This window comes from Mastomys coucha, unplaced genomic scaffold (assembly GCF_008632895.1).
Source record: "Mastomys coucha isolate ucsf_1 unplaced genomic scaffold, UCSF_Mcou_1 pScaffold1, whole genome shotgun sequence".
NCBI lineage: Eukaryota > Metazoa > Chordata > Mammalia > Rodentia > Muridae > Mastomys > Mastomys coucha.
This window is the reverse complement of record NW_022196891.1, coordinates 43,750,082-43,774,910: the sequence shown is the minus strand read 5'-3', so window position 1 is coordinate 43,774,910 and position 24,829 is coordinate 43,750,082. Positions and strand designations below refer to the sequence as shown.

The 24,829-nt window shown below is 35.6% G+C and overlaps 1 long non-coding RNA gene across 1 annotated transcript in view; it reads right to left on the bottom strand.

The window, feature by feature from the left end:
- The window catches only part of LOC116070474, a 44,148-nt gene that overhangs the window by 9,634 nt on the left and 9,685 nt on the right, over positions 1-24,829 (bottom strand). The window contains exons 3-4 of the long non-coding RNA XR_004110414.1: positions 13,643-13,794; positions 11,320-11,363 (exon numbers count right to left, since the gene is read on the bottom strand). This is a non-coding gene — a long non-coding RNA (uncharacterized LOC116070474). The remainder of the gene's footprint in view (positions 1-11,319; positions 11,364-13,642; positions 13,795-24,829) is intronic.

The following is a 24,829-nucleotide window of genomic DNA, read 5'->3' as shown; positions in this document are numbered from 1 at the left end:
TATATATATATATATATGTATGTATATATATATGTATATGTGTATATATGTATGTATATATGTATATATGTGTGTGTATTATATATATACATATATACATAGATATATGGTATTTGCACGCACATGCACACACACCCACACCCACACACACACACATACACACTTCTCTTGTCTGAATTGGTGCATAGGGGGTAGGTATGTTTCAATTTCCGTTTCAGAAACATTTTTTTAATTAACAGGAAAAAGACCTATATCCTGGGCTGGAACTGACCTGTTATATTTCTTCCTAAAGACTAGCTTTTATGGTAACAGAGGTGCCATGTAAGCTTCCAGATAGTGAAATCACCAGTGGCCCTAGCTAGCCATGATAAATATAAATCACAACAATTAACAGCCTGGCACTCTAACCATAAGGTTGCAGTGCTGCTATACCACAGCTCTCTACTTGGACTAAATGCCTTCTCAATTAGAACAAAGTCATGTTTGTCACTGGGAGCCTAGCGAACAACCTAGAGTTAATAAAGCCATAGATCTCAGTGGAAATACAAAAAATTGCCATTTTACTGAAGCAGTACAATCCATAAGTATATTCTAAATATTTGTTCTCATATCTACAGATAAATGTAATTCTCACTCCTTATCAGGGAATCTTTTTATAGCATAGGATTCCATGATAGACAATGCCAAATAATCAAAATTCAGAGTTGTATATCCCAGTCAAAAAGAATTTCATTTACTATGAAACTGCTACACATAAGTCTCAGGTATAAGTGTTAAAAAGGGGGCAAGAAGAATGTGACACACAGGGAAATAAGGAGTTTGGTTTGTGATTATCTCTCCTAGGTGTAACTAATGCTATGAATGGACACCATGAAAAAGGTAACTCTTCTAAGGATAATACTTAATTGGAGCTGACTTACAGGTTCAGAGATTCAGTCCATTATTTATTATCAAGGCTGGAGCATGGCCGCATCCAAGCAGGCTTGGTGCAGTAGGAGCTGTGGGTTCTACATCTTCATTTAAAGATTGTTAGAAGACTGGCTTCCAGGCAGCTAGGGAGAGGATGTTAAAACCCAATCCCACTGTGTCACACTTCCTGCAATAAGACCAAACCTACTCCAACAAGGCTACATCTCCAAATAATGCCACTGCCGGGGCCAAGCTCATTTAAACTACATTCCACCCCTTGGAACCTGTAAGCTTATTTAAATATTTGAGTCTACGGGGGCCATACCTAAACACAGTATAATGTAAAATACATATACTCCAATTTCAAATCCCCCGTAGTCTATAACAGTCTCAATAATATTGAAGTACAAAGTTGAAAGTCTCTTCTAAGATTTGTCAAATCACTTAACTGTAATCTCCAAAGCAAGATAGAAAACCAGCTTGCCAAACTCCCAACTATGCATCTCCATATCTGATGTCAAAGTAGTCTTAAGATCTCCAACTCCATTATCGTCTTCATTAACTGCAACAATTTTTTTTTTCTCCTGGGCTGTTTCCACTCCCTGTCAGCAGTTTTCCTCAGCAGAGACCACACAGCCCTGGCACCTCAAACACCTTGGAGTCTCCAAGGAAACTTCAGTGCTACAGCTTCTTATCCTAATGTCTGGGATCCACACATGATCTGGGACCAAAGGGCCTGGATAGCATCTACAGCTCTGTTTTCTGTTGCAATCTGAGCTCTGGTTGACTCTACTCCACTGCTCCTGCTGTTCTTGGTGATCATCCTATGGTACTGGCATCTCCAATACACTGAAGTCTTCTACTGCAGTTAGGCTTCACCGATAGCTTCTCATAGGTTCTCTTCATGGTGTCAAACCTCAGTTTCTTCGCAGGAACACTTCAGGCCTGGTTCCTCATCTGCAACTGAGGCTGCACCTTCACCAATGGCCTTCCCTGGCCTCTCACAGTGCCAACCCATGCTCTCCATGACCCCTTCATATCTTCAAAACCACCTGGTGATCCTTACACATTACCAACACCAGCTGCAGCAGGAGGTACAATCTTAGCTGTCTCTGGAACACAGCTTCTTTGTGCTATCATAAAAGCCACCCCATATTTGACCTCAGTGGTGTCGGCCTCTTTTTAGTCACCCCTAGTTTCTTAGTTCGAGCTAAGTAGCATCAATTGTCCCAGTAGTCCCTTCTGGTTTTGATTCTAAAGCCAGAACTGTATGGCCAAAGCTGCTGAGCTCTGCTGCTTGCTGGAGCTGTAACATGCCCCTTTGTTCTATTATATTATCATCAGCTTTCTGTTTTTCAACTCCTTCACTGACTAAGCTTGGCTGTGCTAGACCTACTTCATAGATTGACCTTGAGTTCAGATATCTGCAGGGCTCTTTCTCCTGATTGCTGGGATCAAAATCTAGACTAGACTTAACATGTTTTCTACTTGGAAATTTCTCCATATCAGGCTGACCTTGAACTCAGTAATCTGGTTGCCTCTGTCCCCTGATAAGGTATACATGATCCTGCTTGGACCTAAGCTTAGCTAGGTGGGATTGTGCCCCAATGTCAATAATTCATTATCTGTTTATCCACTTGAACATAGTATCCAGATCCATTTCACTTACTGGTGCACCTTTACTATGTGAATCATACATTTTTTATTTTTCCTTTCTCAGCTTGCTCCTTTTCATTGAAACTCTATTCACAAGACTAAATCAGAGAACAAAGTCTCTGGTGGGCCTTTTGAGACTTCTTTTGTCAAAATAATTAATATAAATCTCTTTACCTTAGCCTCAGATAGACTCTTAAAACAAGGGCAAAAAGCAGCTATGTTCTTCACCAAAAGACTCTAGGCCACATATTGATATTCTTTTCCAGTGAAACATCTTGGACCAGGTCTCCACAGTTCAGATCACTCTCAGTAGCAAAGACTTCCATATTCCTACTAGGAGAGCCCATAAGCTCCACTTAAATTAGTTCATTGTTTTCTAAACCGAAAGTACAAAAATCCACGTTCATACAAACAAAGTCAAGGTCAGCCCTCTCACAGCAAGAAGCCAGTCCGTGGCACCAACTTCTGACTTAGGGTTTTATCGCTGTGGAGAGACACCATGAACAAGGAACCCTTATAAGGAAAGTATTTAATCATGGATGGCTTGCACGTCCTAAGGTTCAGACCATTATCATCAAGGCTGGAGCATGGAAGCATCTAGGCAGGCATGGTGCAGGAGGAGCTGGGAGTCCTACATCATTTTCCATCTGAAGGATGCTAGGAGAAGGCTGACTTCCAGACAGCTAGGGAGAGGAACTTAAAACCCATGCCCAAAGTGACACAATTTTTCCAACAAGGCCACACCTACTCTAAGAAGCTCATACCTCCAAATCATGCTCTCTCGGGGCTAAGTATATTCAAATCACAACAGTAACTGTGGCCTTTTCCTACTATGTGCCAGTTCCAATGATTACATAGTCATGAATATGTGCTTAGGTCATAAGGCAGGCTTGTTCCAAGTAGCTCATGAATTATTTAACCCATTTATATAATTCTATGTCTCTCACATGGCTAGTTACCTGTTCTTATTTTCATACATCTGAATTTTTCAAAGTTCTGGTAGTGAAAAAAATTACTTTTTCTCAGTTTCTGTCTCTACCAGATGCCCCACCTTCTAATTTTACCTCAGATTATTGGCCAATAGATTTTTTTCATTTTTTCTTTTTATTTATTCTTTAATCTTTTTTTTTTAATAGTCCAGAATTTATTCCCCTCCAGGTCCACTCTTTGACTGTTCCACATCCCGTACCTCCTCCCCCATCTCCAAGAGGATGGCCCCACCCTTCCACCGCCACCTCTACCCCACCAAACCTCCCCACTTCCTGGGTCCTCAAGTCTCTTGAGGGTTAAGTGTATCTTCTCTGAATGAGTCTAGACCCAGCAGTCCTCATTGACAGGTTATATGTCTATGCAGGACATAAGAAACTATTCCTATATCATTCCCTTTTATAAAAGATATTTTCTATAACATCAATCAACTATATATAATAAGTACAATTATGAAAACTATCAGATAAAAATTGCATTCACAATGTTCAATCCATATGAATTTGGCAACCTTGAAGAAAGTACTCTATTATCTGTCCTATCTTAATGAGTCTAAAGTTCTGTACCTAAATAATTTTCTATCATGACTTGGATTACCAAACTAAAAATGTCTTTTCATATAATATAACTTACATTTTTTACTTATCCTAAACAGATTGTAAGTACAGCTTCCAAAATGACTAAAACTTTATATCGCATTTTCAGTGAGTTGATTAGGTATAATATCTTAAATAAGAGTTGAAACATATATACATAGTAATCTGTATAAATATAAAAAGTCCATACAAAATGTAAAAATATTTGGCTTGTTAATGCTCCTTAGTCTAAAAGTAGACTCAGTAATCTACCTTTTTATCTTATCCTACCTAAACCACCCCCTTTTTGCTTCTTCCCTTTCCCATTCATCTTCCTCTCCTAGATAGAACAGAAGGAAGGATAGAGGTGAGAGAAAGAAAAAAGAAATTCCCAAATCTAAGCTTCTATACTTTGTTTAACAAAAACCTAGAACTTCCTTCTAAATGTTCTTTTTTCATAGTTATACTCAATCATATCCCCAACCATAACATCTGACTTTTTCAAATGTTTGGTCTGTAGTAATAGGACAATCTTTGTTTTCTTTTGCATTTTAGACTGCTCCATTAATTTTGACGATGTTTCATTAAGTTTTATTAAACTCATTAAACTAAGAGAGTAATTGTTCACACACACACACACACACACACACAGGTCATAGAAATCATTTTACTGGAGACAAAAAACTCCTATTGCCAACACTGTCCATTCAACAGTATATTTGGACTCTTTTTAATACTGTCAATCAGAAGTAAGCACTTTATCTGTAACATAACAAGTAATCTGTTATGATGTTTAATTTGATCAGTTTATTCAAGCACACCACTTTAGGAACTTTTTCACAGTGATTTGTTAGAGAGTTTATATTCATTCATTATTTTTAACAATTTGAAAAGCACTATGCATAAATACCTGTACAGATGTAAAGAAACAAGTTAAATGTTGGAAATGTTGGTTCCTCAGCATACTTTAAGTCATTTCTTGAAATTTCTACTAATATTTATACACAGTTATTTTTCTTTTTTAACTCAGAAACTTTTTTACATGATTTCAATTTATCTGAATTTGTTAACATTAAAAAAATATTTTAAGTAAATAGAATTAAATCACATTCTTGTTTCCCTTTTGTACCCCAACTCCTCCCAAAGACCCCCTTCAATATCTAAAATGCCTTTTTTGTCATATTCTTTAAAATGTAAAAAATAGTATAACAATAAAAATGAGTATTATAAAAGTTGTTTGATATAAAACAACAATCAATTTAACAGTCGTATGTAGATGCTTGTCTACAGCAATACTGAAAATATATACATTTTTCTCAGTATAAATTTTAAATAACTCCAAACATATTAACTGTATATTTTAAAATAGTACATCAATACTAGTATTTTTTTAAAGAACATAAATATATAAAGTCTTTTTGTTTGTTTGTTTTTGTATTTAGTAGAGCTTAAAGTCTTGGATCTTACTGTGGTACAAGCCCAAAATAAGAACAAATTATAGACATTAGAGTTCATTGTAATAAGGCTGTACTTCAATGACCCTCATATCACCAAAGGATTTTATCTCCATCATAGCTAAGCTGAGAGTTGATATTTCTACTGCGCCAAGGAATGAATTCTAGGCACGATTTTTGGATACAAATTTCCTGCTATGGTCAAAGCTATTTGACTTCAGTGATTGTCATCATTCTCAGCCCACAGAGAGCAGGTTACATTCATTTAAGAAATGGTGTGTGTGTTGGGGAACAAAATACCCATGGAAGAAGTTGCAGGGACAAACTATGGAGCAGAGACTGAAGGAAGGACAATCCAGAGATTGTTCCACCTGGGAATCCTCCCCATATTCAATCACCAAATCCAGGAACTATTGTGGATATCAGCAAGTGCTGGCTGACAGGAACCTGATACAGATGTCTCCTGAGAGGCTCTGACATTGCCCGACTAATGCAGAAGTAGAGGCTCACAGCCATCCATTGGACTGAGCACAGGATCCTCAATGAAGGAGCTAGAGAAAGGACCCAGGAGATGAAGGGTTTGCAGCCCCTTAGCACAAACAACAATATGAACTAACTAGTACCCTCAGAGCTATCACCACCCCACTCCCTCCTGCTCACTGGCCCTGGCATTCCCCTACACTGGGGCATAGAACCTTCATAGGGCCAACGGCCTCTCTTCCCATTGATGACTGACTAGGCCATCCTCTACTATACATATGCTGCTGGAGCCATTGTCCCACCATGTGTACTCTTTGGTTGGTGATTTAGTCCCTGGGAGCTCTGAGGGTACTAATGGCTGTAATATTATTTTTTCTCAAGTGTATTGTCCTTTTTAACATACATGGCTGGGCTCAACAAATTAAAGATTGTATAAAGGATCATGAGATCAAAATAATATAACAGATAAATATAGATAAATATACTGTTTTGTTTTTCCTTTTGCTAACAGGACAAAATAGTTTTTTTTCTTTTTTCTTTTCTTCTTTTTTTAATTGGTTATTTTATTTATTTACATTTCAAATGTTGCCCCCTTCCTGCTATCTCCTCCACAAACCCCCTATGCTGTCCCCCCTCTTCCCTGCTACTATGAGGGTGCTCCGCCATGCACCCACCCACTCCCTCCTCACCTCCCTAGCATCTCCCTATGCTGGGACATCAAACCTCCACAGGACCAAGGGCCTTCCTTTCCACTGATGCCAGGTAAGGCCATTCTTGGCTACATATGCAGCTGGAGCTCCACACATGAGACACTCCATGGGTGCTCTTTGGTTGGTGGTTTAGTCCCTGGGAGCTCTGGAGCTCTGGTAGGTTGATATTGTTCTTCCTATGAGGTTGCAAACTTCTTCTGCTCCTTCAGTTCTTCCCCCAACTCCTCAACTGGGGTCCCTGTGCTCAGTATGGTGGTTGGCTGTGAGCATCAGTATCTGTATTGGTTAAGCTCTGGCAGATCCTTTCAGGGGACAGCCATACCAGGCTCCTTTCAGCAAGGACTTCTTGGCACCAGCAATAGTGTCTGGGTTTGATGTCTGTAGATGGGATGGATCTCTATGTGGGGCAGACTCTGGATGGCCTTTCCTTCAGTCTCTGCTCCATTTTTTTGTCCCTGTATTTCCTTTAGACAAGAGCAATTCTGGGTTAATATTTTTGAGATGGGTGGGTGGCTACATCCCTCAACTGGAAGCTGTCCATAGCCACTGGATATGTTTGCTGTTGGTTCTCTCTCCCCTTTGTTGGGTATTTTAACTAATGTCATCCCCATTGGGTCCTGGGAACCTCTTGCTTTCCTTGTATCTAGGACTTTCTAGTGTCTACCCCCAGCTCCCCATCCCCCACTGCTACATGCCCCCTCTCAATTTCCTGACCAGCTGTACTTCTCCCTTGTTTCCTCTCACGTCTGATCCTACCCATCCTCTTTCCTCCCCTTTCTCTCTCCCTCCCAGGTCCATCCCTTTCTCTACCTCCCATGATTATTTTGTTCCACCTTCTAAGTGCGACTGGAGCATCTACAATTTGATTGTCTACATATCATCATTTATATCATCCAAACACTAAGAAACACTAAGATAATATAGATTCAATGTGTCTTTTGCAAAAAAAGAAAAAGAAAAAAGAAAAAGAAAAAGAAAGAAAGAAAGAAAGAGAGAAAGAGAGAAAGAAAGAAAAGAAAGAAGGAAAAAGAAAGAAAGGGAGGAAGGAAGAAAATAGGGTAGTCATGTAAAACCTATTTCTTTAGAAGTTTTAAGTGTTTTGCTTTATGTAGTAAATTAATGCTTACAAAGAATACTCTTTCTTAAGTACCTAAGGAAAGTCTGTGAGGACATTGCACAGGATTTCTAACTTGGGATATAAAGATAGTACTGAAAAGATCGAAACTGATCTCCACTTTGTTTATAACTCTTAACACAGTCTTTGGTTGGAATTCTCTCTTCACTATTAGACAATTAGTAAACTAAATGAATGAAGAAATAACGTAAAAGGAAACCTTTGTTCAAAGACAACTGGTTGGCCAGAATCAAAGACTGGGGAGCCCAGACACTTAACAGTAGAACCAAATTTGAAAACATTGAAAAGAAACAAACAAACAAAAATTATATATATGAGAGAGTGTTTGTTAGAGAGATGGAGAGTTAGAGATAGAGACATTCTCAGTGACATTTTGTTATACTCATAGATCAGTGCTTTGTGTAGTTGTCACCAGAGAACCTTCCTCCAGCTGCTGCTGGGAGCTGATGGAAAGACCATAGAAGACACTATATGGATTTTCCATTGGATTTCTCCCATTGCAGTTTGGGGAACCCTGGAAAAGTGGATAAGAGTTGACTGTTGGGAATCAGAAGCAACGTAGTGCCACAAAAGAACATGGCCATTCAAATCAGCTAATCAGGGCTCATGTGAGCTCAGAGACACTGTAGCAGCAAGCACTGGTCCTACAAGGGTTTGCACATGGTCTTCTTGTATATATTATGGCTGTTAGGTTGATGGCTTTGTGGAATTCCTAACAGTAGGAGTAGGTGTGCCTTTGACTCTTTTACATGCTCCCAGGACTCTTCCTCCTATTTTGTTGCTTTGGCTAGTCTAGACAAGATGCCTTTCAGCTTGTCTTATTGTATCCTGTTTTGTAGTGTCTGGTTGTTGCCTCTTGGAAGCCTGTTCTTTTTTCAAGGAAAAGAGATGATTTGGAGAATAGGGATGGGAGGAAGGAGTTGCAAGGGGTGGAGGAAGCCAAATTGAGATGGGGTGTATTACATAAAGAAGAATTGGTTTTTAATATGTTTTTTAAATTAAAAAAGATATATATTTTAACATACATAAGTTGAAAATACTCAATCACATTATGTGTATTATATAAAAGTATACATATTTGCATTAAATATATTATAACATAATATGTAACTTGCAAGTAGTTATTGTTCTGCATTATATATTTATATCATACTATATTTTAAAATGCATAACATGTTATTTATGTACTGCACAAAATTATTGTTCAGTCTCTATTGCATTAAAACTAATTTTTCATTTAAATACATATTCATCAATGCATAATCAAGTAAAAATTGTCTGTTGGTAAGAATAATAGGGGAAGAAAAGGACATAATATAAATATTTTTCTTTTTCTTTTAATTTTGCATGTTTAACTGGTTGAGTACACTGGTATCTGTTTGGTATTTTTATTAAGAGTTGGTTGCGTAGTCCACAACTTTAATTTCAGCCCTCAGGAAGCAGTGGTAGGTTGAATCCTAGTGTCTGGCCTACATAGCAAGTTTCAGACTAAGAAAAATTTTATAGTAGAGTCCCTACCTCACACACAAGGGAAAAAAGAAAATAGGGAATTCAATGTGTACCTTGAAATGCTTATCTGACATTAGAAATTCATCCATTTGAGAATTCCTTATTTAGACCTGTACTACATTCTTAAATTGGGTTTCTTTACTGGTTGGTGTCTAGTTTCTTGAGTTCTTATATTTTGGATGTCAGCCCTCACACAGATGTGTTGGTGAAAGTCTTCTTTCAGTCAGTAGGCTGCTTTTTTCTCCAACTGATGGGGTCATTTGACTTACAGAAGCCTTTCCACTTCCTAAGTTCCCATTTTTAAATTGTTGATCTTAGTGCTTGAGCTCTTTGCATTCTGCTCAGGAATTTGATGGTTGAAGTGCTAATTCATTCGAGGCTATTTCCCACTTTCTTTTCTCTCAAATTCATTGCATGTAGTTTTATGGTGAGGTTTTTGATCCACTTGGACTTGAGTTTTGTGCTGGATGATATATATATACATATATATATATATATATATATACATATATATACATGCATGTATATATACATATATATACATACATGTATATATATGTATATATATATATATATATATATATATATATAAATCTATTTGCTTTCTTCAACATGCAGACCTTCTGTTAGACTACCACCATGTATTTAAGATACTTTCTTTCCCTACTGTATAGTTTTGAATTCTTTGTCAAAAATCAAGTGTCTATAGGTGTGTGGGATTCTTCTGATTCCTTGATTTGATTGATCAACCTGTATATTTTTATTTATCATGTATTTTTATTTAAAATTGCTTGATACCGGAAGTTTTTTTTTAACTGTACAGTATAGTTTTAGCTTTCCAGGAATTTTTGCTTTTTCCATATCAAGTTGAGTATTATTCTTTTAATGTCTGTAAAGAAGTGCGCTGGATTTTTTTATGAGAATTGCATTAAACCTGTAGATTGCTTTTGGTAGGATAGCCAGTTTTATTATGGCAGTCCTACTGACCAATGAGAAAGGAAGATCTTCCCATCTTTTAATATCTTCTTCAAAGACTTGAAGTTCTTGTGATATAGGACTTTCCCTTGCTTTGTTAGTTACACCAAGATATTTTATATTATTTGTGACTATTGTGATAGGTGTTGATGCCCTAAGACAACTGAATTGGGGTAGAGTGGTATCTCTGGGACAATCTCAAAATCTAGGAGCATGGGAATTCCTAGGAATCTATGAGGGTGGCTAAGACTCCTAGCAGTGGGGGATATTGTGCTTGAACCAACCATCACCTGTAACCAGCTAATACTTCCAGTGAAAGGTCTGGAATAACAGCCCAGCTAGCAAACATTTGACACACAATTTGTCCTGCCTGGCAGATGTACAGGGGTAAAATATGGAGCAAAATCTAAGGGAAGGACCAACCAATGACTGGATCAGCTTGAGGCCTCTGCCTTGAGATGGAGCACACACATGACACTAATAATAATATTCTGCTATCATTAGAGAGGCTTCACCCAGCAGCTGATGGAACAAATGGCAAACCTAACATTATGTGGAGCTTGGCAAATCCTGTTAAAGAGGGAGAGGAAGGATTGAAGGACTCATAGGAGTCAAGGGCATCACAAGATGACCATTATGTGACAAGGTCCAGGAAAAACCATTAGTTATAATGTAGCTCCAGTCTTGTAGTAAATTCCAAGAATTGAACCATCACAGAAAGAAGATGAGAGATGGAACTTTAATGAAGAAAGATTTATTTGGTTTCAATATTTTCTGATTTTCAGTTATTATTAAAGTAGATAAAGAACATGTTATACATATTCTTCATATGATTTAAGATGAGAACTACAGAAGGACTTATAGGCTGTAGTCCAACTAACCCAACAATGGCCATCTATGAATGGAAAGTCTAAGAATCTAGTACTTACTTCATTCTATGAGGCTGGGTCTTTCAGATGGTCTTGTGAATAAGCTGAAATCATGAAGAAGTAGTCTCCATTAGAAATTCTAGCAAAGTAAGTAAAACCAGTCAAAGAACCAAAGAAACCTTCCTTCTTCCATTGTCCTTATTAAGCCTTCAGCAGAAAGTATGTCCCAGATTAAATGTGTGGCATTAGATCTTCATTAAAATTATGCTGAGCCAGATTAAGAGGGTGTGTCAGCCCACACATGAAAAGCTTGTATCTTCCAGTCTTCAGCAGGTCACAGGTATGCCCTCCATTTCCAAATTATAGTTCATTCCAGATATATTCAATTTGACAATCAAGAATAGCAGACATTATAAATATATATCAACATTGATAAAAATTATCTAATGATAAAGTAGAATAAATAAAACTATACTGTAATATAAATCATATAACATTATTATATTTCTAATAATAACATTGGATCATGCTTAAAGTTTTGATTTCATTATGTGTTATTCTGCAATTCCTAGATGGCAAGATAGAGTAATGTAAATGATAGAAGGATATAATATAACATTAGGATGCCAATATATTTACTGGAACGCTGGAATGCACAGTGCTTCATCACGACAGTATTTAAGTATTGTATTGAAGAATGATCTACAATGATTGATAAAACAGACAACAGAAAATCCACATCCTTCAGTGGATGACGTTGGACAATATGAATGAAATGGCATATTGTAAAATTATTTAAATTTTAAAATATTGTTTATTTTTGAACAATTTCTTTTCTGTTAGAACATGATAGAATATCTGGACCTGTAGGAAGTGAAAATGTGTATACATATACTTTTCTGTTGTGGTTGTTATTTCACTTTCTTGATTTTGAGAAAAGATGTTATATTGTCCAGGCTATTGAGTGTTGGAATTACAGGTGTGTGTTATTGTACCAGTTTGTTAGCGCCCTTCCCCGCCCCCCTCAGCTCAGAGCTGACAGCCAGAGCCTATAGGCGGCCACCTGCTGGGGCTAAACAATGTCCCACTACATTGCAGTCGCCTTTGAAGACAAGAGGCTGGAAGTTATCCCTAGCTGCTGACATGCCTACTTGCCTGAGGAATCACTCACTTGTGAACACACCTATCTGCTTGAGAACTTTGAGTTTCCATAGTTTGGCGTCTCACATCTGCTACCGTGTTTACGTTATGCATATATCTTGTGCCTGGAGATTTTCGGTTTCACTTCTTGCCTGCCTATAAATGTCAAAATATCCCCAAGTAAAGAGATGCTAGATAAACCTACTTGGCTTCCGTTCTCTTTGTGCCCCGACCGTTTCATTTTTCAGGTTTATATCTAACCTTTGGCTAAAGGTGACCCAGACCCGAGTGGAGCTGCAGGCCGGTTCCACTCACCAGTTTATATCATGCAGATATCAAACCCAAAGCCTTATGCATGCTTGTTGAGCCTGTAACCATACATTGTATGGGTCAGAAAGTATAATGATAAATAAAGGGAATCACTGTACCATGTAAGTTGTCACACACATCATTTCTTGTTAAGCATCATATTTACAGGAAGAAAATAAGAAAATAAATATACAGAAAACTTTGTGAAGTGTACTATCTGTCCATTACCTTAACTGTATAAAGTATTATCTTACCATGCATAAGACAATTCATGAGAACCATTAGATTGTACATAATCTGTTATCAAAATTGATGGTTGTTTGGTGGTTATATGGACTATTTCAAACTTTACAATCACTTTATGGCTCAGAAGTTTAACATATATATGTGCCATCTGCAAGATATGAACTTTTGCCACTTTGATCCAAAGATCTTCAAGTACCGAGGATTGATGGATGCTCAGAATTTAAATATTCTGGTGTACAAACTAGGCTGTGGACTATTTGTGAACAATCTTCACATTAGCCCTAAACCTCCACATAATTTTACAAGGAAATCATTTTTTTCTTTAATTGACAGCTGTCATATAGGATAACAATTCTTTTTGTGTTCATTATCGAGGGTCTAATATTTCTTTGATGTACATTCTTTGAAAAGAATGATTGTAGGCTTTTAAAATCTTGTTACAGATATGAATTGGTATCTTTCAATGTGGATCCTCCAATTATGAGGTGATATTACATATTTTCTAAATACTAAACATATTTTCCAGTAATGAATTCTTTAATATCATATAAAAATACCCCAAGTTGATCAAGTTTTATGGATTACATATCTCCACATTAAATAATAATATTAATGAGTAAAAATTATTAATTCTAAATATCTACAAATTATTTCAAAGGATTATATTTTTGAACATAAATACACTTACCTGGAAGTTAGCATTTGATTCCACTCACTTATTCTTTCAACATACAAAATTGCTATTTAATTTGTTCTGTTTTACTTTTGTTTTTATTGGATTCTCTTTGGAGTTTTTCTGGCCATTCAAATACAGTCTTGGATATTCTCCCTCTATGTAGTCTGCAACGATTCAAATGTCAATGCTACAAACTTTGAAACAGAACAGTTTCATTAAGTTGAGCAAGGAGTCACATTGCCTTGCTTTCTAGCAATATTGAGTGTTTAATATCTGCTGAAAATTACTGCATTAGACATTAACACAATTACTATTCTGAACCTGCTAAATCCATTTTTGTATCACATTGTGAGCAAACAGTAGAATGATGAAACCCTACTTTAAGTGTATAAGACATATAGCTTAATAGAAGATGATAAAACATAAGCAAAATTTTAATCTGCTGGTATAATAATAAATATGTTATAGAAGTATAGTTTTTTTAGTAGGTGATAAATAGGTAAGGGATTCTTTAATCTGCACTTGAAGTAATAAGTATGTTTGCCATTTCTCTGTTCCTATAAAATTAATTCAAGACTAGCCACTTAATTATAAAGTATTTGGTTTAACTGAAAATATAATAAGCAATATTTAAGATGGAAATAGGATATCTACCTTTGGCTGTTTTATTTTGCAGTCATATTGTTTAATAAGAATTTAGAAATTGAAGAAGTTAAATATAAGAAAACCAATATAAAACTAATTTTCATTTCCACATATTATTTGAGCATGGCAGGAAATACTAATTGGGATTTCGTCATTTGTACTAGATTTTGTAGAGTCAGACATGTATTTATAATGCCTCTGGGAAAACATATTCAATCTTCTTTCTCACAAATATAATCCTTTTGAAATTATACTGTCATGATTTTTTTATTCACTTTGAAAGTCATGCAAATTCTGATACTGTTTCCAAGAATTAATGTCTAACATATCAAAGCTTGAGTAAAGAGAAAAATGACTTGAACCTTTAATTCATTTTGTTCCTTTGATAATTATTTTCTCTTTCCGACTATGTGCTCATTTTGATGAGAACATATTTTTTACACTATCTATGAGCTTTTTATGAGTAAGAATTAATTATCCTAAATGTATTTTAATAACAATGATTTCTTCTAAATTCAATCACAATTTCTGATAACATTGATTTGGAGTAATACTGCTGGTATTAGTCAGAGTGGACACATGTATTTCCATCATTACTTTATGTGATTCCTCCAGACAGGACAGACTGTGTAGTGTTCTATAAAGGTATCTCAATCATGAGATTAAATGTTTGAGAAATATAGGATTAAATGAATATCTTATATAATAAATGGCCTTTCCTTGTCCCTTCCATTAGTTTGTGTTTTCTCTTTCCTTTTCACAGACCCTCCTCCAAAAATATCTTACTTCTGCATAAGTCTTGGTCTTTTAGGGTCGAATATGACTCACGCCATTAGTCTTTTCATGATTTATTTATTTTTATGCAAAAGAACACCCAATTATTTCAAAATGGGTCCCAAGAAGGACAAGGCACCTGTGTGCTTTGTTTGTTTGCTTTCTTGCTTTTAGGTATTGTTTTTATGTTTGATTGTTCTTTTTTGTTTGCTTTTTTGTTTGTTTATTTCTTTTTGCTTGTTTTTCTCTCACTGTCTCTACCAAAGACTAATGCCAAGAGTCTCCTGGCCTGGAGAGGGTAGTGGGGACGGTTAGAGTAGGACTCTGGTGTGGCTTCAGCATCTGAGGGTGTCCAGAGTTCGAGCTCACTAACTATACTGAAATGCTGATAACTTCTAAAGAGTCCTAAAAAGTTTCTTGCTCCTTCAGAGGGTAAAAAGCAGGGGAGGGTGGGTTGGTGAGCACAGGGAGGGAGGAGGGGATGGGGGTATTTTGGAGAAACCAGGAAAGGGGAGAACATTTGAAATGTAAATAAAGAAAATATCTAAAAAAGAAAAAAAAAGCTGCCTGGGCTTAAGTGATTGACACCTGTAATCTAACAGCAGGGAGTTAAGTAATGTGGCCTTTGTTTTCTAGCTCAGATAACTTTCTGCCTGCTAGTTAGAAGTCACATGAAGAAAAAGAGTCACTTTGAAAATGTACATTTACACAATGGGGTACTACTGAGCTATTAAAAGCCATGATTCATGAAATTCTTAGATAAATGGACAGAATTAGATAATATCATCCTGAGTGAGATATCCCAGTCACAAAAGAACACACATGCTGGGTAGTGGTGGCCCATACCTTTAATCCCAGCACTTGAGAGGCAGAGGCAAAGGCAGAGGCAGGTGGGATTATGAGTTCGAGGCCAGCCTGGTCGACAGAGTGAGTTCCAGAACTGCAAAGGGTTATACTGAGAAATCTTGGCTCAAACAAACAAACAAACAAACAAAAACATGATATGTACTCATTGATAAGTGGATATTAGCCTATTAGCCTAAAAGCTCAGAAAAACCATGAAACAATTCACAAACCTCATAAAGCTCAAGATGGAAGACCAAAGTGTGGAAGCTTCAGTCCTTAGAAGAGGGTACAAAATACTCAAGGGAGGAAATACAGAGAAAAAGTGTGGAGCAGAGACTGAAGGAAAGGCCATTCAGAGACTACCCCACCTGGGAATCCATTCCATATACAGACACCAAACCCAGACACTATTGTGGATGCTGGGAAGTGTCTGCTGATAGGAGCCTGATATGGCTGTCTCCTGAGAGGCTCTGCCAGAGCCTGACAGATACAGAGGTGGATGCTCACAGCCAACCATTGGACTGAGCACAGGGTCCCAGATGGAAGAATTAGAGAAAGAACTGAAGGAGGTGAGGGGTTTGCAACCCATAGGAAGAACACCAATATTAACCAACCAGACTCCCCCAGAGCTCTCAGGGACTAAGTCACCAACCAAGGAGTACACATGGAGGAACCCATGTTTCCAGCTGTGTATGTGGCAGAGGATTGCCTTGTTGGACATCAGTGGGAGAAGCAGCCATTGATCCTGTGGGGGTTCAAAGCCTCAGTGTAGGGGAATGCCAGTGTGGGAAGCCTGGAATGGGTGGGTGGGTGGAGAAGCACCCTCATAGAGGCAGGGAGAGGTGGGTAGGATAGGGGGTTTCCAGAGGCAAGACCTGGAAAACAGGTAACATTTGATGTGTAAATAGAGAAAATATTTAATAAAAGAAAAAAAAGGAAAAAATAATAAGAAAAAAGATAAGTAATAATAGCATTTATTAGTAAGTGGTAAAATGTTTCCTATTAAAGTTATCTAAGAAAAAGGGGAGAAATGGAAAGTTCATAAGCAGGTCCTAAGCAGAGCAAGGGAAAAGTTCTAAGTGGGGAAAATGAAAAAAAATCTTCTCTAAACTGGGAAAGGCAAAAAATTCTCTTCTCCTTGTTCTCAGTACTTATACATGTATCAGAATTGCATGCTAAAAAGTTCATCACAATTTCACACAAAAAAATCAAATCTTAAATTGAAATAGAAGTTTACAACTGGGAATGTTGACACACACATCCATTAGGAGTAATTATCTGGCTAAGCATCCATCACCTGTCACAGCTCTACAGGTTCACTGAAAGTTAGAAATTGTAACTAAGTTATTAGTGAAGTTTTGTATAGATAAACCCATTCAATATTTTATTTTCTCTCCCAGCACCATAATAAATCTTAGTTCTCTTTTTATGATCTTAGTTAATTGGTTTATAACACTTTAGAATGTACTCTGAGTAGGAGAAAGTCTGGTTATTAAGAGGCAATTACCTGGTGACACATGGGAGACTGACAGAGTTCTCATTGCAGTTTTGACTATCAGAAAAGGTCCTAATAGCAGTCCTACTATAAAATAACTTAATAATAATTGATATAATTTTAGGAATTCTTATGAGATCATCATTAATACTTAAAAAGTCATCTATTTGTCTATATAGCAACACTACAAGACAGTACATCTTTGTAGATATGCAGAGGTCTGCTCAAAAGGGGTTTGCTAATACCTAGTTATTGTTATATGTTTAATAATGAAGGAAAAGCATATTATTAGCAGGGATCTTTCCTAAAATGAACTTTCATAGGACTTGTCTATATGAGTGAATCTGTTGCAGATTATATTATAATCCAACGCAGACCATCTCAGGAAGATCTCCTGCTATTATTAGTTTGTTTTACTATGACTCCTGACATCTTTTCCATTCACATAATGTATAAGATGTATATAAATATCCCTTTGAGAAGACCTGATAGCAGATAAGTCTTTGAAGATGACTAGAAGAAGAAACAGAAGCAGAATAAATAATCCTATAACAATTTCCAAAGTTATAAGAAAATTTCATAAAGAATTAACTTTAACAACATTTATGATTGAATTTGAAAAATAGTCAGCGAATTCTGCTGCTGAAGAACTCTTCAGTCTGCAGTGACTGATGGCCCTGATCTGGGAATCTACAGTATCCATATCAATAGCAAATTGAGAATTGTTCCATACACCATGCAGATGTGTTTGTATCTGTTTCCTGGACATTTCCGACCCATTGTAGGGCAGAGGGGTGACACAAATCCTTTCATAATTGGTATCACATGAGGTATCTAAACATGTTTTAATATTTTGAACCCCTATATAAAGGATGGCTTCCTGTAAAGCATTGAGTCTGTCAAACCTCTTATCAATTCTATCCTGAGTAATTAGTGCTAAAGAAATGTTCTTTGTTAAAGAATTTACATTATTAGCAGTAAGTGATGTGATTCTCCAGCATTTGTTTATGTTCCAGTACTCTAATCTATTCTCCTCTTGCTTACATGGCAATGCTGTAACTACTGAACTATCTACACATCTCATCACTTAATTTATTTCTAAGAAAGGACCTAGACTGTCCTAGCATGGCCTTGAATTCACAGGGAGACCATGAAACTTGTGATCTTCATGCCTCAATGTTACAAATACAGGAATCACAGTTTTGTGGCACTATAGTTAACTTGTAATCCCTTTTAGAAAGAAAAATGTTTAATGTTTAAATAAACTGCTCATCATTTATATACTATTGGAATAAAAACTCTTTTTCTAAATTTTTGCAATACTTTTTTGTAATTGTTGTATTCAGCAACACTAAGATAAGTTTTTCTATGCATAAATCTTTATGGAAAATTAACCTAATGATTCATTCTTATACTTTTTTTTTTAACTATTCCTTATGTTTTCAGCACCAGACACCAGTAAATATTATAGTTTGAGCAACTGATACATGTACAAATTAGACTGTAGTCTTGTGACTGATACCACCAGTCTGTGTGCACCATTTTCCCAAACAGTTGACTACTAATTCATTCTATTCAAAGAGGCTTTAGGTTCAACTGTTTAGCTCACAAGGGAGAATTAAACTCTCAGTCAATGAGAAACGCATTGAGCTTTGGCCACTGAGATACACAGTATGCTAGTAAACTATCTTCAATACAACAACATTCTTGATGTATATGATAGCAAATATTAAATGTCAACTTGACTAGATACAGAAGACAAATCTCTGTGAATGTCTGTTGAGGAATTTCTGGGTTTCAATAATTGAAGTGAGAAGATCTACTTTAAATGTGTGTGAAATGCTGTGTTGTGTCAAGAAGGGCAATTCCTTCTGAGGAGTAGCTTTTCTCTATATGCTGCCTGACTTTATATGTAGTCTAAATTTCTGACTCAGGCTCCTGTCACCACACATTCCCAGTCAAGAAAAACTTCATGTCTCTACCTTCAAACTCTGATTAATGGTAAATGTGTCCTCCCTAGAGAGAATTTGGTCAGGTAGTTCTTCCACAGAAAGGAGAAAATTAACTAACATAACAAATAGATTAGAATTTCTGTTTGCTATTTATGGATAAAGTTGAGTCTTTTTGCCTTTGTATTTTGGAGTTCATAAAAAAATAAAACACCAGGTGTTCTCAAATGTGTTATCACAGTCATTAAGGATAAATACAACAAAATAACCAAATTCAATGTAAATGAGGACGATACTATTACATTGTCATTATTAATTTTTCCAATGTGTTCCATTGATTTCATTTAATGATATTATTGCTCCATTGACACATTTATCAGTCAGAGTACAGCAATACTTTAAATTCTGTGCTGAATGTAACTTAGTACCACAACAGCTGCAAATTGACTACTGGACTTTAATTAAAATCTATAAAGCCAACATAAGAATAATGAATAAATATTTAAATGTGTGACCATTGAAATAGTATGGTGAGAAATTGATAAAAATGGCTTCTTGAAAATACATATAAGTTGAGAATTGGCAACTGACAATATCTCCCATTAAATGGAACAAAAACATATATTAATTGCCACGGAGGGAAACTTTCTTTTATCCCATAAAATTGGTCACAAATCCTCACTAAATCAGAAAAATAGAGAACTGTTTCATTCTCAGTATGTGCTCTTAATTTCTGACCCTTTACTCATTCAGGTCGGATGTAACTTTGTGTTTCAGAAAGTAAACTTGTGAGAACATGTCAAAACCCAAGAATTTCAAATCAGGCATATGCAGGCAGCTTCCATCAGGTGTCACACAGGTATTGGTTTATCAGTCCACTCTTAGAACAGGCCTATCGCTTTGTCACTGTTTATTTATTGTTGTTTTGAATCTTGAAATTTACACAGGCCTGTATCAATCATGCTTATCTTCTTCCTTCCTTCCCTCCTTCCTTCCTTCTTCCTTCCTTCCTTCCTTCCTTCCTTCCTTCCTTCCTTCCTTTCTTTGTTTCCTTTTATCTTTTTGATAGAATTTAGCAATGTGACTACAACTTATTTATCAGAGAAATGTAGAATTTACTGGAACACTATAAGCTAAAACATAAGCATTCTAATATTAAAAGAAGAGAACACATTCTTCCCTGTAAAAGCCACACCACATTGCCTAAATGTTGTAGGACTTCCTTTCTAGAACTTAGCACCAAGAACATTGTGAATGACTAGTACAATTTTGTGAAAAAAAATATTTTCAGTGGGATAACTGAATTGATGGAATAAAATAAACTAAAATATCTCACCACTAGATGAGCATAATTCACAACAAAGCCATTGATAAAATATTGACCCAATCATATACCACTTATTATTAAGCAAACATTTATAAAAACAAGAAAATACTTTCAAAATTCTCTGCTCAGGATAAATAAAACAGATGAGCAATAATCCTATAATACCTTATTTTCAGAAGTATAGATAGTATTTCATGAAATTATATAGAATAGAGATATAAAATATTTCATGTTTTAATTCCAGGATATTACATTAAGCAAATCCTACTAAAATCCAGTTGAACTAGGCATGAGTTTTATCTATCTATCTATCTATCTATCTATCTATCTATCTATCTATCTATCTATCTTTTTATCTTTTTATCTATCTATCTATCTATCTATCTATCTATCTATCTATCTATCTATCTATCTATCTTTTTATCTATCTATCTATCTATCTATCTATCTATCTATCCATCCATCCATCCATCCATCCATCCATCCATCCATCCATCTATCTATCTATCTATCTATCTATCTATCTATCTATCTATACATCCATCCATCCATCCATCCATCATCTATCTATCTATCTATCTATCTATCTATCTATCTATCTATCTATATCTACGTGCCTATCTATTTATACTCTTCTTTCTCTTGCAGGCCCTGTAACTGAGGATGACATATACTAAGGAAAAACGGACAGTAATCGAACAATTACATGTGCTTCTATGTACCCAAATAATAGAGTAGTGCTTTTGAAAGTGACATAAACATAGAAATTACAGCTTTGTGGAGTCATTTAGTATAGAACCAAACAAGCTTATGTGGTGAAATAATCACAGTTATGTGTTATTGCTCAACAGAAAGCAACTGATGGTTATTTTGATTACTCCATATACTTGGATGTGAAATTCAGAACAAGCTACATAAAAAGAATTGCAGCGAAACACTTTGAAACCATAAACAAGGATACAGTTTGCACTTCTGAAAAATATTCTTAAAATCACTATATAGAGCAATAAATGGATCAATAAGAAAGGGAATTCTATAATTTGCAAAGTATTAAAGTTTTACTAATTAAATGTGGAAATTCATTATCTTTGTCAGACATTCAACTGCTGAATGCATTTCATAAAAAGTAATGCATTAAGGACTTTATCATGTTAGTACGACTAATGGTTGAACAAAAAGAGCTCTATTAGCAAAAGATTAAAATAAAATATGTTTATTATCACAGTCGGGTTCATGACATAATGGGTATGTGGATTGGCTCTGAGTGGTCACTTTGGGGATAGCCATGGACTCTGCTCTCCTTGGACCATGAAGGCCCGAGGCTTTTCCTCATATAATCATTCACAGGCAAACTGACAGTAAGACTGATCTCAAGGTAAGTTTTTTGTTTGTTTGTTTGTTTTTCAGCAGTTGAGAAGAGAATTGTTAAAAGAGTGCTACCAGCATTGCCTGGGTCACAATTCAGATACATTATCATGTCTCCTTTTCTTGGAAGATTTCTATATTGAAAAGCAGAAAATTGTGTAGCCCAGGCTGGCCTCAGACTCATGATCCTCCTGCCTCTGCCTCCTTCAGCAAATCCTACACCAGGGCCAATAAGCAGGAGAGGGTGGGGTGGCAGGCATGGGGAGTGGAGAGGCAGCTGGGGTTTGTTTTTGTTGTTTTTTGTTTGTTTCTTTGTTTTTTAGAGGGGAAACTGGGAAGGGAGAAATTTACATGTAAATAAAGAAAATATCTAATAAAAAAAAGAAAAGCAGAAAATTGCATTGAGATAATAATACTGCAAAATGCTTCTAAGAATACATATATGTATATATATATGTATATATATATGAATTGTTTTTGTTTCTACCTTCTTACTTTTAAATTATCTCTCTTTGTGAAATTTCTTGTAATATAGTTAATGTTTCACAGAAATATTTTATTCTGGAAAGAATACTTGATTTGGTTTCCTGGAAAACCATGAAGGAAAGGCATAGTTCTTAATAATTCCCTTGTAATTTGCAGTTTTAACACAGGAACCTGTCCCAATTAATAAACATTATCCACTTGTGATCATACGTCTATACTTCAATACATACTTGTATTTTAATGATGGCTTTCATAGACAAGAATTAAATTACTGCATCTCCTCAAAATTTATAAGCACAGTACAGGTAAAATAAGATTATGAATGTTGAAAAAATATTCAATAAATATAAATATTGATAATTTGATTAAAAATATTATTCATGATGGATAGATCATTATTGTTTTTCTTCCTGCTCGAAATGTACTATACTGGAAGAGATATATTGAAGCTCAAAGTAGTCATTGTTGGGATGTTTCTCCTTTCAACAATATCACTTCTGCATTAATTACACACACACACACACACACACACACACACACACACACACAGAAAGAGAGAGAAAGGGAGAGAGAGAGGGAGAAAGAGAAAGGTTTGTTAAGCTATCTTGTCTTATACACATCCATTATCTAATATTCATTTTTATCTGTGATTTTTTCCTCCGTTTTTAAAGCGTGTTTCTTTACATATTAACATAGCCATACAAGCTTTTATTTCACTGGTTGTTTACACAGAATTTATATATTTGATTCTGTACTTAGTTTTCATATTTAAAATGATTTAGAAAATGTTATATAGTATATACAATAAATAATATACAGTAATATAATGGTTTATTGAAATGTTGATTTAAATTGATTGTATATATATATATCTTTTATATTTATAATTTTTAATATGCATTCATGTGCTTACTTTATAACCATTGCATATGTTTCTTCTTTTCCTTTTTATTTACTCACATATTCATTTTTAATTGAGAATACTTACACTTCCTTTAATATCTCTCCACTGCACATAATACTTTAAAATACATTTTAGTGATTGCTCTAGAGTTTTCAATATACATTTTAAATTTGTTTATGTGTGGACATTTCATACATGTTTTAATGAATTTTAGTCAGTTTTACTTCTATTAGCCTCTCTCATCATCCCTCTTAAACTTTCCATAGAAAAATTTCTAAACACTTTCTCCTCCGACTTTCATAACCATTTAAAAAATTCTTTCTGGAGATTACAATGTAACTACATCATTTCCTACTTCCCTTTCCATAAGCACTTTTTTGTTGATATATATTTACATATACACACTATACATGCATACACACACACATATTTGTATTTGTAAAATGTTACTTGTATGTATCTATTCTGGGCTGACCATTTGGTATTGGACAACCAATTTTTTTTTTATTCTTCCCAAGGGAATACTAGTACTATTCTTAGAATTTCTTACTTTTATTTTTCATTTTTTTTGTAGGGTTGGGGCCTCTTCGATGTTTTTCCTTCCCACACTTACATGTCTATTTTAATTATCATGTCTATTTTTACATGGGTGACCTACTTGAGTTTAGTGAGGTTTGCTTGCATTATCATGGTTGCAAGATTATTTACAACGTGGCAGCTTTTCAATGACTGCCACAGATGAAAATGACATCCCTTCTCTAGCAAGAATTAACTGCAAATAGTGTCTTTGGGAGATGTATAATGAAAAAATCCCTTCTTTCATCTAATGGCAAAGTATAGAAAGAATTAATTTTCTGATTTGGTCACAGATAACTATTCTGAAGTAAGTTCAAGATTATAATATTTGTATCACATAGAGGAGACTTTGTCACACACTTCTGTCTAAAACAAATTATATTTGCCAGATGTAATTGTCATCTCAGATATATGTCTAAATATGCCCACCCATTTTAGTTCTTTCTGAACTCTGGCTGAATGGTTCAATTCAGCTGTTTTGGCTCAAACTCCTCTCCAACCTGTCTGATTATATCTGGCTTCTCTTAGCTTCTCACTGAATTGCTCTGCTTAATCTCAAATTAACTCTGGCAATTTGTTCCAATTTTCTGTCTGCTTGTTATTCTCTGGGTTCAACTGCATCTGCTGTGTTTCACTGAACTGCATGAACTCAAAAACAAACTCAGCTCCTCTGTTCTGCATTCACTGCACTGACATCCAACTGACACCCAAGTAGCTTGTTTTACCTGTGTGTTCTCATGAAATTGGGCATATCCTATCTATGATTCATTCTGTCAAATCTTAGTCTGATTTTTCACCTTCTGTGTCCCTAAATTAGAGATCAAAGGATGTT